We start from the raw sequence: 14,216 nt of genomic DNA on the forward strand, positions 1-14,216 counted from the left end.
TAGAGTCTATGGAATCATGATTAACATTACTTTTGTTCACATCATGAGTTTCCTTTACAACCTTTTCACCATTAGTAAGTATTTCTTGTAGAAAATTTGTCAAATCTGTCTTCAAATCTGCCATGTTTGTCTTCAAATCTGCCATGTCTCTCTTCAAATCTGTCTTCGAATCATCCATCTTAGCTTCCATGCCCTTTATCTTAGATTCCACACCATTTATCTTAGATTCCACGCCATTTATCTTAGCTTCTGTTAGCTTTTGTGAGTGTGACATTTGTTGCACTTGTTCTTGTAATTTTGATATATCATGTAGCATTTCTTCCTCTTCTTCATGAGTCATGCTAGAGCTTTCAGGTTCCTTACTAGGTGTTTGCATTTTCTTTCCTCGGGGTACCAGTTTCTGATAATAATGCTTTACTATGCCCTTTGAATTCCGTTAAACCAAGCTTACGCAAAAATTTAAAAAAAAACTACACACCTTTTTTCACTTTGTAGAAGCCTGATATTGAGTCTGATGTATCTCTGTAATTTCGGATCATCCAGTTCTGAAATTGCGACCTATAGTAGCCTTCTGCGTCCTCTTTCCAATGCCACAAGTCTGACCCAAATTGGATTCTCCAAGGAAGAGTTATGTGAAATCTCCCACATTGACTTGCTTCTAGACTAGTTCAGTAGAGCGAACTTGTACGACGTGCCACGAGTCACTGTTTCAACCTTTGGATCTGAAACATGCATACAAGAAACTACAGTCCGTCCTCTTTCTGTACCTTCTTTCGAAATTTCAATCCGATCCCCAGAGAGAAAGTTATGATGATTTTCTCCAGGTCACCTGTTTTGAATGTAATTCAGGAGTCTGCAAAAAGACCAACTTCCTCAGATCATATCTCCGCAAATATCGCACGAAAAGCTCTGAAATTCGGACCCAAGGTTCAGCGCGATTTCTTCTCAAATGTGTTTTTTTGTGACTTCTGAAACGTCACAAAAAAAAAGTTATAGCGAAAATGCCACGATGACCTGTTTGGAGCAGCGAAACCCTAGAATCCAAAGCTCTGATACCAAATGTTATGAAACCAGCTCAAGAAAAGATAGATCAATGCCTTAGAATTCAGCCTCTTCGAGGGCGCAACCTCCTTTACATTACATAAATGAACAATTCTTGGATGATTCAAATGACAAAACCTTCTTTCTATATATAGGAGTCTAAGGAGTCACAATATAATCCAGCCGACCTAACAATAATAATATAAAGCCACAAAAATAACAATAGAGGGATTCCATGGGGCACAAAAATAACAACATGGGGGTAATAGGGGCACAACAATATAAATAAGGGGTATAACTACAATAGTAATGGGGCAATCGCTAGTATTATAGGGACCCAACAACGCCTCTGGCCGCGGTGCCTTGTCATGCTTCAAACTCTGCATTTCCAAGCATAGATTATGTAGTTACGCGTGGATTTGTTGAACTCCCAACCCAGAATCTTGTATCGAAGTCTCATGCAACCTCATCGCCATTTCCAATGCTTCAGCCTGGGTTGAAAGTTTTTGCTATGACAGCATCGTCCTCAGGGCGGTGTCAAAGATGCCACAAACCATGTGCGGTGTTGCGCATCTGTGAGCATCATATTAGCCTCGCGGATCGTACTCTTCAGTCGCTGATCCAGATCCCAGGGGGCCTCGCCCGGGGGCATCGCAATCTTTTTAAACCCAATGATTGACTGTGTCTCAGAATTTGGTCAACTAAATTTTCTGTTCAGCGCATTCTGGATCTCGGCTATCCCCGCGTTTGGGTGATCGTTATAGTGCTTGATATACCAAGTCAACGCGCAATCCTGCAACGCACTCACCAAGGAAGCCTTCTTGATGTTATCATCTGTTACCCCTTGTGCTTCCCACACTGCTCTTACCACGAACCAGAACTGATATGGGTCCTCATTTCCTACTCCTCTGAACACGGGTAGCTTAATCGCGTTTGCCATGCTCAACAGTGGGAATGACAAAGGTGGAGTGGGAGGAGATGGAGGTGAGGGAGGTGAAGTGGGTGATGGCGTGAGTGGAGGTGGTAGCTGCAGAATTCGCTGCTTTATCAACCTGAGCGCACTCCTTGGAGAGAATCGAGCACGCTCTTCCTCGCTTTCTTGCAACAGTGAAATTAGGGGATTGTTTTCTAATTCCTTGCTTCCTTTGTAAATCTTTCCGCTCCGTGTCATTCCAAACATTAATGAATTCACATAACCCGCTTTTCACATAACAGCATCTTAATCCGGGTGTTCAAAGATTTGATGTACTTACCCCGCGGTCCTTTGAGAAACCGTCGTTCTGCTTCGCTGTAACTCACGGTGGTGTCTATCACGAACTCAGTGATAAATCCCCCTATTATCCGGTCGAACCAGTGGTCCACGACTCTCGCGATCTTATCTTCTGATGCCTCTAACCTGTGCACCAACTCTGGAGTCCACACTATTCGTTGGTCAAGCTTATATCTTCCCTGACTGTCAGCTAATCTCGCGATCCAATCATACAGTTCTGTTGGAAAGGATATGAAGAAAATCTCGTGGATTTTCGTATATATGTAGCGATCCAGCCACCTTTTCTCAGACAGCTGCGGAGTTCGGTTTCCCTGTGTCACGAACTCGTGAATCTTGAGATCTAACCACTCTTCAATTTCCTTCTTCGTTGGGTTCCAGTGTTCCGACATTAGACATCCCTTAGGCAGATCCTAGTCGCAGCAACGGAACCATTTGTTGGCTACTTGGGGCCTGACCCAGGTTCAGCAGTGAGTTTAGCCAAGCAAATCTCGGTACTACCGGCCCTTTCGGCAATAGTCTGCCGGAGCGCAGACTGAGGTCTCACCCGAGGTAGTATGGGAGGGTGTTGGAATCAGATTTTCACACCCTAAGGATGTCTGGATGTGGAGGATCGGTGGTCGATCCAGCCTTTGCACTTATTAGATTACGCGTACCCAACAGCGTCTGGTTTTCTGCCTTCGCACAGCTTCCGTTGTAGTGCGATTAGCACTTCTCAATAGGTTCTTCCTTAATTAGGTCCTGTTTAATTATTAGGCGAATTCTCAATCATAAACATACATATAAGTGCGCGCAGATAAATAAGCAGATAAAAATAACATGCAGTCACAGATCCATAAACCAAAGGCACAATATGTCAAATCTGATCTTTATTAATAATGTCTTCTTAGCTTGATCCAATACAGACTCGACTCCTTCCTACGCACTCAGCTGTAGGGTGCACTCCGCTGCGGACTCTACTAGGCCTCTGCGCACTCAGCTGCAGAGCCTCTACCCTACTACTATGACCCAATACCTTCAGATCTACTCCTATTCTCTATTCAGATCTTCGCATCTCACTATTACATCCCAAAAGATTCCAGACTCAAAACTCAAAAACTTGTTTTTACCGCTAGAGCCTCACTCTATTTATACAATCCAGGCCCACACACTATATTAAATTTACCTTATTTCAGGGCGAACAACCCTAGACTCTTACTCTCCGCGCCCGCATTTCGCGGGATCTTTATATTACATGGACCCAAAACTCAGGCTTTAAGCCCCAAAAACTCGCTATGGGGGCTCCGCTGCCCAACAGGTTATTCACAGAAAAATGGCAGAGCATTCAGCTAGGTTATGACAAAACAAAATTCGATAGACCAACATATCAAATACTTATGCAAAATGGTCAAAACATAGTTCGAATTAGGGTGAAACAATAGTCGCCTACAAAATTAAGTTCCGGGCATTGATAGGTTTGAAATGACACAGAGGGTCGAGTACTGGCAACACTGAGTGGAGTAATGTTCGACCTAAACAATGAGAAAATATTCCCTCCAAACTATTCACTCATAGCTATAGGCCAAATGTTGGACGCACAACGCACCACTAAAACCAATGTTGCCACATAATCGCAATGACCTATTAAGCATTTATTACCAACCCTTTCAAACATGAATGTTTCGTAATATGATATGGCTATCAGTGGTTAAGTTCAAATGCATAGGAGGTTGATGAAAATCAAACATCAAAATCAAATAAACCACATTCAGATTGCATAAGCCATTAATCACTAGTTTCAATCCTTGGTTAAAAAAATCGAGATTATATGAAATTCAAAAACCTGAAATACCACATGCCATATAGTTTGAACCTAATTTGAATTATTACAAGTTACTAACATAAATAGATCCCTAATGAGGATATTGAGATTATGAATAATGGTGTTTGTAAAAAATATGTAAACAAAAAGTGTATCCCAAGTCTTAAGAAAGCATAAATCAAACCCCAAGTAGCATATAGTAAAAAATCAGCGTTACGAATCACGATAAAATCCAAGACTTTGAAAATACTAAAATGAGTCATGGAGTCTATGTAAAGAAACTTGTTGCAAACACATTCCAAGGCACATTCCAATAGCCATAAAATTTGAAGACCTTTGTCATTTATAGAAAAAATTAACGCTTTGAAAGAATATGAAATTGATGTTCAAAATCAACCAAGCAATCAAATAACCTAGGAAGCCGATACAAACAAATGGGAGGCCATTCATTTAGAGAAAATAAAAGGGGGTTATTGGGCAGCCAACAAATTCCTATAATAGGAAGGCATTCTTGCCTTTTCATTCTTGTCATCTTTTCAATTTATTTTCTTCTCTTACTCTTTACCATTTTCTAATCTTCCAATTTTTGATTTTCCTCTTTCTCTTGAATCTTATTTTCCCTTATTTTCTTCTCTTTTTATTTCTTTTTAACTTCTCATTAATCTTATTCCCCTTTTCCTCACTATATCTATTCTCGTCTTTATTCTTGTTTGAATTTACACTTATTTATATATTTACAACTAAACCTCTTACCTAATTTATTAATCTAGATATCTATTTCTTCGTTTAATTTATTTAATTCAATAAAAAAGTTTTTAAATTGTTAATTTATTAATCTAGATATCTATTATATTTCATCTCTTGTTTACTTTTTCTTAGTTACCCTAATTCCACCTCGTGCTTTTATTTTCTTCATTTAATTTATTTAATTCAATAAAAATTTAATTATTTATTTCTTTAATTAATGAATTATTCAATCTAGCCCTCATCTTTATTCTTGTTTGAATTTACACTTATTTATATATTTACAGTTAAACCTCTTACCTAATTTATTAATCTAGATATCTATTATATTTCAGCTCCTGTTCCCTTTTTCTAAATTACCCTAATTCCACCTCTTGCTTTTATTTTCTTCATTTTATTTACTTAATTCAATAAAAAGTTTTTAAATTGTTTATTTCTTAAATTAATGATTTATTCAATCTAGCCCTTTTTTCCGTCGTCCTCATTCTTTATTTTTTAACCCTTAATTACTAATTGACTTTTTTTAATTAATGAATTATCATATTTTAATTCAAAACTTTTGACATACCCTTCTTTAACAGATATTTTGATTAATTTATTCCTTTAACCCTAAAAGCTAATAGATATTATCAATTATCCTTTATTTAAGGCTTATTAGTATTTATTTGATATCATTCTTCTTTCTGATCATGATGGGTGGAATGTCCACCTGAAACATCATGCAAGATTATCAATTATACTTTTATTTAAGGCTTATTAGCACTCATTTGTTATCATTCTTCTTTCTAGTCATGATAGTTGGAATGTCCACCCAAACATCATGCAAGATTAAAAGATTAAAAATCCTATACATAGTTCATCTAGAAATCCTCTTACATAGTTCATCTAGAAACCCTCTTAAAAAAATAACTATGGCAATCTTCACTTTCTTAAGGCCTTCATGTCGACTCATTTAATGTGCAATATACAACGATTATAAAAATGTTAAAATTAACCTAGTTGGGTGGAAAATACAACAAAAAAACCTAATGAAATATTCACTTTCTTAAGGCCCTCACTGTTGATTCATTTAATGTACAATATAAAACGATTATAAAAATGTTAAAATTAACCTAGTTGGGTGGAAAAAACAAAAAAAAAATACCTAATTAAGACTTCGTGGAGAAAACAAAAAAAAACCTAATTAAGACCTAGCTCGCGGAAAAAACAAAAGAAAACCTAATTAAGACCTAGTTGGGTGGAAAAAACAACCAAAAAAAACCTAATTAAGACCTAGTTGGGCGGAAAAAACAACAAAAAAAAACCTAATTAAGACCTAGTTGAGTGGAAAAAACAAAAAAAAAAAATTAAGAACATAATATTAATTGAAATTAAGACAATACATAAAACATTTCAAGCACGACACGCAAGCTCAATTGAAACACGTGATAGTTAAAAGCTCGTTCATTTCTCTCACCATGACTTCGGCGTTTATACAAAATTTGGTGCTCGGAGAGCAATAAACAATGATTATATTAATAAATAACCACAAATCATGTATGCTCTCACATGGTTACATAAATTCAAAAGCCGAGAAATATTCGATGAGAGCACCAAGTTCAGCAACCCCAACATGCATGAGCATTAACTCTTACTAATTGGGCCAAATCTATGGTGGTGAGTTGATAGAGTTTGAACTCCCGTGTCAATAGATCTATCAAGTGCATGGTCGAGTCGATTGATCCAAAGTGAAATTATCACATAATGTATCAGTTGTCACATTGTCGCTAACCAAATCCACACACCCACTTCAGTTATGCTTGGAGAGATGATATGTCTAGCACCAACTAGAAACGGACACACTAAAATAAGCATTAAGATTTTGGTTAATTATTGGTAGCATTAAACAAATAGTGCACGCTAGCTAAACTCAATACATCATGTGACTCAACCATGTCGAAGTCCCTACAAATCAACGAGTTGGCCACCAACAATTCTTAAACCATCAAATGCCAAAAGGTTGCACGTTTAGAAGAATCATTTCAAGTGTGAATATTAGCAACTGCCTATGTATACCAAGGCCAAAAGGAACCCTAACAAACCTTTGGTTGGATGCATATGCCCCTATTCATACCATAGGTAGCAAGCTTTGGGTGACAACAACTCCTACCCCATGCTTAGAGGTATACCCCATGCTTACAGGTATAAGCACTGCCAATTAGTCAAATAAAATTAAGTCGTACACAAAAGCCCAACTATTGACCTTTTGCCGACCCCACTATCACCACCGTCTCTTGTATCTATGGTGTCCAAATGTTTAAACACAAGGTGAAACTCATTCAAAGTCTTCCGCTTTGTATTGCGGTGCTCTATAAACAAGACTCACTCTGGTGCAATTGGTTTTATCAATTGTGTGCAGTTTTTGGTGCCTAATGGGGACACTTACACAAGGGTGGCCTGGTGCTACGTTTGTTCATTAGAACATAAGCCTTTCCTTGCAACCAAGATCCAATCCTCTTTATTGGCGCCTAGGCATGGAGCTTAACTCTCTTGACGGCCCTAGGGTTTTGATAGTGGATAGTGGGCTCTTAGCCATAAGAAATTAGTGCTTGATGTAGTGATCAAGATTTTGGCAATGGACACAAGTACTTGAAAAATCGATATAGAAATTAGTGTTTGATGTAGTGATCAAGATTTTGGCAATGGACACAAGTACTTGAGAAATCGATATACCGCACACTTGGATGAATGACCATATCTTTGAACTGAATATCAATGAATTCCTTTACGTCAACAAATTAACTTTTACCCAAATGTGCCATTGGATCTTGGGTAAAAGACTACCTCTTCTTCATGGCACACAAATTCACCTATGGGTTATGCTGCCCTTTCAATGAAACACTACAATTGTAATAGCAACCTGAGCTTTAAGAGACACACAAATTCACCTTTGGGTTATGCTGCCCTTTCAATGAAACACTACAATTGTAATGGCAACCTGGGTATTTCTACCAACACTAGAGAACGAAGCTCAACAAAAAAATTTGTTGAACATTTTTCAATGTAAAAAGAAAAGATAAGTAGCATATTCCAAAAGACCCTAGGCATGAAGAAACCTTTGGTCATATCAAAAATACTCTTAATATGCCAACCATAGGGCTCCCATGTGCTACATCATGAGCGTGAAGAAACCTTTGGTCATATCACAAATATTCTTAATATGCCAACCATAGGGCTCCCGTGAACCTCTAATCTAAACCTTAATCATATCCTGAAAATAGCTTATCATGTAATATGCCAACCATAGGGCTCCAAAGAACTTCTAATCCAAACCTTAATCATACCCTGAAAATAGCTCATCGGGGAATTTTGGCTATGGTCAAAACAAGCTTCTTCATGTTTATAAATTGACATTTGCATAAAACAAGCTTCTTCATGTTTATAAATTGACATTTGCATAAAGAGTAAGCACAAATCCAAATGCATTACCTCGTGAGAGAAATTGGATACAAACTGTTGTGCTTTCTCCAACACCAATATCCTCAACACCAATATCCTCTACGGATGGGTTCAGAAACGTGACATCTTATATGTATATGTGTGTAACATCCATAATGAGACCAGCATTTTACACAGATCTTCAAGATTTATCCGAAACACTTTTAATGCCCCATCACCAAATATATAATCCTTTGATGTTTTTGTGTTTATCCATTAAAAGAATGTAACCACACATACAGGATAATAAGTTGCAAAAAGACTAGTCCTACTTCACATAGGCTAGAGAAATACAAGTCTACCTTTGGTATGAAGAACCTAGAAAACAAAAGGATCGAGAAGGTGTCTTGGAACCATTTATATCCACTTAACATCTGGTTTGAAATACTAGCGAGACAATATAATTGTTGAAAATGGAATTGCTAAACTATACAAGTACTGACACTCGTATTAATAAAGATTTTACAATAAAAACAACAGTTGTCATGATTCACTTCTAACAATTAACATGCAAAATAATAAGAAATTGAGCATCAATACCTATAATGTCATGATCATGAGCCCCTCATAAATGTTGTAGAAACAAGTAATGACTATGTATTGGAGCATTGCTTCTGTCGTGCCAAAAGCCCAAATTGCAGATGGATATGTGGTGAAAACATGTTAGATAACAATATTTTGGGAAATCCTTTGATGTTAAGCCGAAGTTATGGATGGATGCCCAACAATGTTTCCTCGATAGAAATTAGAGTACTCATTGAAACGTTTATATGTAACATGCCAAAACCTTCCCCGAAGCCCCATGGAATGAATGAAGTCCCTTTATCTTGGTATAGAGGAACATGTGCTTGTCATTTTGGCCTTTTTAGAGCAGAATTTTACTGACAACGCTGTTCATATGACATAATTCTCTGACCGATGAATTAATTATTTGTTCCATTAAGTAATATAAGCAGCATCTCAAATAATAATAATAATTTGATGTTATTTCATGCCTTACGCAACCAGATCGGATGAAAAAATAAATATGCTAGTTCAATCAATTTTGTCCAATTGGGAACAATTCTAGCCTGGTCACTATATAAACAGGTTCCATTCAAATAAGATATTCCTGAGATCCAAATGTTCAAATCCATCATTTTGTCACAGAATTTTGGAAATAGGAAATTTACAATCCCCGTTGAGGAAACTATTAGTATAAATACCTTTTAATTTTGCGTAAAACCATAATCTCAAATATGCTTTTCGTGGCAGTAGGAAAACCAAAAGAATTTAAGACTCCTTTCTTGGACAAAGTTTGAATTGTCAAAAACACGTGAGATTCTACTGAATCAAGGGATATCTTAAGCTGCTATAGTCATATATCAGCACCATACGTCAGTTGATCTTGATTAACAAACATTTTAACAATACTGCAAATAGGATGAAATACTGAAAACATCTAGCGACATGGAGGAATGCAGGAACTGGACAAGCAATTTTTCAGGGACAAACGTTGATCAATGATGGGACAAGTAGGGTAACACCCAACAAAATTGTACTTTCATGTCTTCTCTCTTTCATGCTCAATTCAGAACACACAAAGGGATCAATTTAGATACAATTGTGATATGAAAAAATTAACACCATCCTTAAGAAGTATAAAAAAAACCAAAAAGATAAAATTACTAACTTGGTATTGTCCAATAGCCAGACCAAGTAAAACAGCTACTCATCTTAGGCATGTCTGAGATACAGTTCCCAAGACCCACACTGTACAATGCACATAAGGCTAACGTATTGTCCAATAGCCAGACCAAGTCAGCTACTCATCTTAGCATGTCTGAGATACAGTTCGACCCACACTGTACAATGCACATAAGGCCGGTGTGTCCTGCAAAGCGCACAGTTGAAAAGACCTACTCACATTGCTTAGAAGAACATAATATGCCATCCTCAAAATCCTCCACCTCCTCAAATTAAAAAATAATATTAGGGGAAGGAAAAATTACTTTGAATCCTAACACACCAATAGGATTTTTGCTACTTGTTTTATCAAGAAATATAATTCTATTAATGAAACAAGACGACTATGTAATCAACAGATGTTAATGCTCAAATAGTTTTGTGAAAAAGTTCCATCACCTAAGGAGAACATACAGACCAAGGAGATACTAAAGATGAGGCTCCCATAATAAGTACAACTTAACCTCCACCCATCATTATCCCATTCTAGTAATTTGAGTTAATTTGATTGTCTCTCGTTAATGCATCTATTACTACAACACATGAACTCTTGAAGCCTAATATTTTCATATATTGAAAAGGCTTGGTTGATCCAATCCCTCTACTCTAGTACTTCTCACATGGATACATTGTGAAGATATTGTGTGTAAACTTAAGATAATTTGTGATCCCATCTTTAGTACCATGAATTAAAGATTCCCATCCATTCTCTACTTTATTTTGTATAAACATGAGAAGGAGACATAAAAACTTGACTTACTAGTGACGGGTCTTTTGAATAGTCCGCAACATCATAAGATGATCCATAGAAACATCACTAAAATTCAACCCATATTAAATAGTTATCAATTTAATAATTCATTATATAGTTTAAGGTATGTTATTTTCTAAATAAACCATGGTTGATAATAATTTTGTTAACAATAACAAAAAAAAATTATATCTTATATAATAGAATATGTTTGTGTGTTTTTTGTTAGCAAAAACAAAGTTAATCATATTTCTATTAGATTTGAAAAAAATACACATAGAAGATACTTATAGCATTCACTAGGAATTGAGGTCATTATATTCTCGTTACAAATTTCTATCTCAATATTTAAAATTCCAGCAAAAAAATTAAGAAGGCCATAACCCTTTATAAAATTGATTGTAAACATCTAATATTTTAAATATTTATATTTAAATTATATCACAGTAAAAGTTTAATTATTTCCAATAAGAAATAATTTATTCTATCGTCACCTAGAATAGAGTACTCTCACAAAGGTCTATGTAGATATGACATTCTATTCACTCAATATTGATTATTGCAAAAAATATTTGGAGTTCTACTCTTCACCTAGCCATAAACCTTGTTGCTCCAAATATTTCAATAGCAAGTCACGCATGAGCCATTAATCCATTACTATGTTGTCTCTTATTAACATTCTCCTCAATTACACAAGCAAAAGTGATGTCATCTTATCCTTCTTCTCCTTCCTTATAAATAATACATCGATGATAAGGAACGCAACCCCTATGTTCCACCTATCATTATATAATTCTTCCTTTGTCTTAACATTTTCCTTTCACATAAACCTACATTACTATTAATGTTTTCTCTCTTATTACATAAGTCGTCATCGTCGTCATCATCATCATCATCATTTTTTATTTCCTTTCTATTCTACTTTGAAATTTGTTTATATATTATTTTATTATTATTATATTACTTAATATTATGTGGGATCTAAAGCTCCTCTTCTAGTGGGATCTAAAGCTCCCTCTCAAGAGAGCACCACATCACTTTCTCCTCATCAAACTTTACATCCCTTCGCACAACTGTCATTCTGAGAGATGGCAAGTACACACAGTAGTTGTGGGGAGTTTCTGTGTAACCCACAAATACCCCCAATTCTGCGGTTGACTCAAGATTATTCCTTGATTCTTTGGAGACATGGTAGTAAATAGAGGCTCCAAAAATCCTGAAGTGCGACACATCCAGATTTCTCCTCGAGAAAGCCTCCTCTGGTGTAATCATGCCAAGAATCCGATGAGGACTCTAGTTCTTCAAATAGACTGATGTGTTGCATGCCTCAACCCACAAATTTCGAGGTAGGCCTTAGTCATGCAACATCATCCTCGTTTCTCCCACAATGCTATGGTTCTTTCTCTCAGCCACCCCATTTTGTTGTGGGTTGTGGAGTGTGATGTTAACTCTCATCGAATGCCTTCTTTCGCACCGAAATTTTTAAATTCATTCGACAAAGGGAGACATTGGGTTGGGCACAACATTGTTTTTCCAATGACTTGGTTGGGTTTCCAAGTCACAAAACAAGTAAGGTTATCTACAAGGGCATGACAATTAGGGAGTACCAAGCTGTGTCAGGGAATTCCAGGAAGTACTAACACATGCTAGATAGTTCCAAGGCATGCCAGGATGTGTCAGGTGCCAAGGTGTGGCATGAATGCATGCTAGGGAGTGTGTGTCAAGGAGTGTCAATGAGTTCCAAGTGTGTCGAGGACAATGTGTGTTAGGAGAAGGTCAGAATAGGAATTATAGGAGGCAAGCCTATGGTTATAATTATAAGGGGTTGGTCAAAGCAGTTTCAGACAAAGGGAGACTTTGGGTTGGGCACAACATTGTTTTTCCAATGACTTGGTTGGGTTCCCAAGTCACAAAAATAGTAAAGTTATATATGAGGGCATGACAATTAGGGAGTGCCAAGGTGTGCCAGGGAATGTCAGGAAGTACTAACACATGCTAGACAATTCCAAGGCATGTTAAGCATGCTAAGGCAAGCCAACTGCTAAGGCATGACAAGATGTTCTAGGTGCCAGGGTGTGGTGTGAATGTGTGCTACAGAGTGTTAGGGCCAAGTGCCAAGGAAACATAAGGGAACACTAGTTTCAAATGAATGGAAATGAAGTGTCATCGAGTTCCAAGTGTGCTAAGGAGGGAGTGACAAGGTATGTTATGCAGTGCCAAGGCATGCTAGAGTGTTAGGGAAGTATACCAAGATGTGCCAAGCACCAAGGTGTGCCAATGTGTGCTAAGGAGTGTTAGGGAGTGCCAGGGAAACATAAGGGAGCACTAGGTCAAAATGCATGGAAATGAATGAATAAGAGTGTGTGACAGGGAGTGTTAGCGAGTTCCAAGTGTGCTAAGGAGAGAGTGACATGGTATGTTAGGTTGCGCTAAGTCATGCTAGATTGCTAGGGTGACATGCAGCCAAGATGTGCCAGGTGCCAGGGTGTATCAACATGTGCTAGGAAGTGTTAGGGAGTGCCAGGGAAACACAAGGGAGCACTAGGTAAAATTAATGCATGAAAATGAACAAATAAGAGTTTGTGATGGGAAGTGTCAGTGAGTTACAGATGTGTTGAGGGAGTAACAAGGTATGGTAGGTAGTGCTAAGGCATGCTAGAGGCCAGGGCAACATGCCAAGATGTGCCAGGTGCTAGGGTGTGCCAATGCATGCCAGGGAGTGTTATGGAGTGCCAAAGAAACAAAAGGGATCACTAGTTTCAAATACATGGAAATGAATGAATAAGAGTGTGTGACATGGAGTGTTAGTGAGTTCTAAGTGTGGTAAGGAGGGAGTGACAAGATATGTTAGGTAGTGCCAAGGAATGCTAGAGTGCCAAGGAAACATGCCAAGATGTGCTAGGTGCAAGGGTGTGCCAATGTGTGCCATCGAATGTTAGGGAGTGCCACAGAAACACACGAGAGAACTAGTTCAACATGCATGGAAATGAACTGATAAGAGTGTGTGATAGCGAATGTCAGTGAGTTCCAAGTGTTCTAAGGAGGGAGTGACAAGGTTATATGTTAGGCAGTGCCAAGGCATGTTAGAGTGCCAAGCCATGCCAGGGAGTGATAGGGTGTGCAAAGAATGCCAAGAAATGCAGGGGATGCTAACACGCGCCACATAGTGCTAAGGGATTATTAAGCATGCCAGGTGTTGTGGCATGTCAAGATGTAAATTGTGTTGCTTAGTTGTTTTATGCCCATGGTTTGACGTGAGCCTTGACTTGGTAACTTGTTAAGTGGGATGAGTTGAAATTGGACATGAGTAGCCTAAGATTTGTTACAAGCAATTCTTAGGTGAACAAGGCATAGTCTATTTGTAGTAACTATAACTTGGTTAAGTTGTTGTAGCCAAAGCAAGACTTGGT

The sequence above is a fragment of the Pinus tabuliformis genome, chromosome 5_2 (assembly GCF_031772625.1).
Source record: "Pinus tabuliformis cultivar Carrire ecotype Pingquan chromosome 5_2, CPIR1, whole genome shotgun sequence".
Classification (NCBI taxonomy): Eukaryota; Viridiplantae; Streptophyta; class Pinopsida; order Pinales; family Pinaceae; genus Pinus; species Pinus tabuliformis.